Below are 4740 nucleotides of genomic sequence, written 5' to 3'. Positions count from 1 at the left end.
CTAGGCCATATAAAGAATTAAAAGAAATCAGGCCTCCCAAATCAAAGACCCAGTCCAAAAATGGGCATCTGAGATGAATACACGCTTGTCCTATGAAGCGATACTAATGGCGAATAAATACATGAAAAAATATTCAGCGTCATTCGTCATTGGAGAAATGCCAATTAAAACAACACTGCGATTCCATCTCACCCAAGAAAGAATGGCTATCATCAAGAAATCAACTAATAACAAATGCTGGAGAGATTGTGGGAAGAAAGGAACCCTAATCCACGGTTGGTGGGAGTGTAGATTGGTGAAACCACTGTGGAAATCAATTTGGAGATTCTTCACAAAACTAAGCTTAGAAGTCCCACTTAACCCAACTATTCCCCTTCTGGGTATTTTCCCTGAAGAATTCAAGACATTATACCACAGCAATATATGTGCACCCATGTTTATAGCAGCACAATTTGTTATAGCTAAATCTTGGAAACAACCCAGATGCCCATCCACTGATGAATGGATAAAAAAGTTGTGGGACTTTTATGCAATGGAGTATTACTCAGCTATATAAAAAGATAAACTCGAGGCTTTTGTAGGTAATTGGATGCAAGTAGAGACCATACTCATAAGTGAAATAAATCGAACCCACATGTGTAAACATCATATTGTCTCCTTGGTGTAGGAACCTGAAATAGTAGGCAAAACTCAGAAAGTATGGTAGATGATAGGAAAGGGAAAGAAATTGCTCAAAAGAAGGAACGACTGGGATGAGGGAAAGAAGGAAAAAAAAGATGGAAGGCAAAACATAAATATACATATGAATAGCTGTGATGACTGTATTGCTGTTTTCTGATGGTGTATTGAAATGCATAGTTAATACTCACAATTTTTTATGTTCTGATCGATTTGCATGCTTGTGTCTGGTGGTCTGAGCAACTGATTTGATGTTAACAATATGCACTGGAATTGCAGTGGTGATCTCCTACCATCTTGTCTAGTGAAACTCTGTATTATCTGTACTGTTTTATTGAGGAATTATTTTCTTATTCTCTTTAATGGTTTGAGCAATCTTTCATTCTTACATCTGATAATCTGAGCAATGCAGTTGAGGATAGCCATATGCAATGTAACAACCACTGTTGATTTGTACTAATTTGTCTTGAGACCCTGTGTCACTTTGAATGTTCTTGCTTTGATTTGTTTATGTTCATGATACTGGTATGCCGCTACTGTTTTACTTTTTTGTTTGTTTCTGTCTCATGCACTTCTCTCTTTAAAATAAAAAAAAAAATAAAAAAAAATGGAAATATAACGGGGGAAGAGACCAAATTGAAATTCTCATAGTGCTGAATCCTTTTCTTATAACACTGAAATAGAAAGATAATGCATTAACTTATGAGCCATGAGAAATTGTGAGATCTGACAGGAGACAAGTGACTCCCACCATAGTAGAATTTATGTTACCCGTACTTTCATACCCATATTCTCATACCAGAGACTGGAGTGCTTCATTGTGGAGGAGGAGTTAAGGATAGAAAAAGTAACATTTAGAAAGCCACAGAGAAGGGACTTTTCAGACATCTTTTGTCTTGCTTCCATTTGTTCAGATTGAGGTCTCACAGTTCTCTTCTGTGACTTTGTAGTAGCTTTCAATGCTGTTTTTGTTTTCAGTTCCTCATACAGAATCTGTTTTCTCTAAGATGCTACTATGGTAGGCACTGCAAATTACACTGAACACTTTACATTAATTACTAAAGAACAAATATGTATGCAATTTGATCTGTATGCTCCTTAGAGTTTTAGAGCCTTTGTACCACATCTGGTGAGGAAATTTGTGAGACAACACAGGACTTTCCAAATTTATGTGGAAACATGTCTGCAGATTGATGGGCAGCCATAAACCATCTTCTCCCCTAGAATTTACAGCTCACATGAGATCTTAGGGTCAAGACCACCTAGTTATTTCTTGCAATGGCAGTTTATTGCCTTGACAGATAATTTTAACAACTATTTGTACAATAAATCTTTTGATAAGAAAGGTCTCACCTGTTTTATTACCTGACCATGGTTTGGAAATTGCAGAGTATAAAAAGGTGATATTTGTCAACAATTTTAATGTCCTGTTTCAACCACCTAAGTATTTATTGGCAATATATTCTGTATTCAAAACAGTGTTAACAGTTTGAAATTTTTGGAAAAATAAAATTTATACTGTTTTGTAGGACACAGGGTGCATATATTGAAGTAAAGTAAAATATCAAAGTTCAATAAAAACATGTAAAAATGATAAGCATGAGAAATAATTATATAATAACTAAGCTCAAATGCTTATAACATTACAAAGCATGCTAAATACTTTACCTCTATTGTTTTAACTGTAAAATTTAATTTTTACAGTTTCACCTTACTTAGAGGTCCAAAACCTCTAAGCCTTTGGATTGAGCCACATAGCTACCCTAGGAGATATATAATTAAAGGTTTCCTCTGAACTCTAGATTCAGATGTTTTTCATCACTAACTTAATTAAAACAGTAGGAGGGAGAAATCATTTCCAGAAATTCTAGAGAAGTTTGTAAGACAAGGGAGAATTTTTACTATATTTGAGGGCCCAGAAGCAACCAGAAAGACCAGTGTGAGTCAAAAGCAGTTTAGATAAGGATACCATGAGCAAATTTCTAGTGGCCAGAATCTAAATGGATGTTAGTGTGAGAGTGTTGCAGAATTACAAGGTAATTGCAAAAGTTAAAGAATGCATGAAGTTAAGTACAGTGGCAATAAAGTACTTGTTTGTGACTATGATTCTAAGACAATGAATTCTCACATTTCCAATCGAGTTTGTAACAACAACAACAACAACAACAATAATAACAACAACCAGGCTCTTGGGTTTTTCCAGTGCTATCCTTAGCTTTTTAACAGGCTATTAACTACTGGAACTCCTCAGCAGCAGCAAGTCATATTGGGAAATCTCCTTGTTGTGCAGACTCCTTTGGATCCAGGATAGATAGTCATAACCTTAAAGTAGAACTCAGACATTCTTGAAAAGTGTTATTTGAAAGCCCTCCAGACTTTTGGAATTAGGATTTATAATTTCGAAATCCTTCTAAAGCGTGATGACTCATTACTAGTGCTGCTGCTTTACAGTTCTGGTCCCAGATGCATCATATGTGGTGAACCACACCTGGAATCCTGGTTGTAATAATTACTGTGAAAGGGAAAACATGTATGGAATCCTGGAATTATTATCAAAAGCTTTTCTTTTATACTATGGGTTTCCTGAAGTGACTCTTATCAACTCACTTTGTAACTTACTAGTCTTTATATTTCCCTACTGCTTACAATAGCAGTTAAATCTGTGGATCCTGGGGCCAAATTGTCTGCATATAAATCTTAGCTACTCCACTGATTCAATTTTTTAAGCTGTTGGTACAAGGTTTCCTGTCTTTGATAATTGGTTTTCTCACCTGTGAAATGGTGATAATTATATCTAAATTATAGTTTTTGAGATTAAATGAATTGCAGAGTACATTCTTCCCATCTGCTTTCATGGATGTATTTGAGATTGGGTCATTTTGTAGATGAACAATGATGTATTGTTCTTTCTTTTACCTTACAGACTTATAATGATATCATTATTTTAAATTTTTCCCTATAATTTACATGGAATGAAAATGTCACTGTAATTTCACATGTTAACTATTTTTCTTCTCTTTATACATAAACCTAGCATTTTTTCTTTGCTGTTACTTAAGGAAGTCTTTAGGTTTATCCACAAAAACTATCCACAGGTATAACACTTTTACATTATACTTAGAATGATGAATTGTGAAAACAATAATGTATTGCTTTAAATCATAACAGTGAAATGATTTATTACTATTTCTGATGAGATTTCCAGGCATGTTAAATCATGTTTAATAACCCTCAAATTGCTTTATTTTTATTTTAGGGTATATTTGTCTGTATAATTTGAATGCATACTTCACAGTACTATTAAGAAATACTTTAAAAATCTCTATGCAGTGATACTTGAGATTTACTAATTTGGGAACTTCTGGAGGGTTATCTTTCCTGTAAAATGTTACCAAATTTTCCCCAAAACGTCTTACCTTCAAATGCCAAAGGGATGAAGGCTTCAATTTTGGGGGGACTCAAATATTTGGAGCATAGTATTTGCTTCTATCTAAAAAGGAAGTGTGAAGTAGCACCATCAGGGGCAGGTTGCTTTTTCTGCCTTGGCTTTGGCAGAATTGCTTGTTATGTGACAATCCTCATCACATTTTGTTTGCTTCTCTGCTCTTTGCTTGGCTGTGAACTCTTGGAGTGCAGAGATTTTGCCTTATTTGTAATTTCTACCACAATAGTGGGGTAACCCATACCTGCTGTTTAACAAAAAAATAAATCAGTGACCTGTTTTAAACATAAATATACTAGCTGTTGTCACTAGGGTCATATCAGTGCTTGTTTTCATGGCTGAGTATTGAGTTTCTTTTGGCTTTTCATCCATATCTGTATGTGGCTTGCTGATTTTCTTGGTTTTGTTGTTTTGGCTTGCTTTTTTTTGAGGTAGGGTCTCACTGTGTAATTGGGTTGGTCTTGAAATTGTGATCCTAAAATCTCAGCCTTCTGAGATTTTCCTGTTCTTTGTGTAATAGGCAATGCAGAAGAATGGGCCTTATAAAGTGGTTAGCACAGATCTTCCCCTAGCTGCTGTAGTGTATTAGAAGTTACAACTTATCAGTATTTTTTTTTTAT

The sequence above is a fragment of the Chinchilla lanigera genome, unplaced genomic scaffold (assembly GCF_000276665.1).
Source record: "Chinchilla lanigera isolate Chin_1 unplaced genomic scaffold, ChiLan1.0 scaffold00002, whole genome shotgun sequence".
NCBI lineage: Eukaryota > Metazoa > Chordata > Mammalia > Rodentia > Chinchillidae > Chinchilla > Chinchilla lanigera.
Note: the sequence above shows the minus strand (reverse complement) of the source record.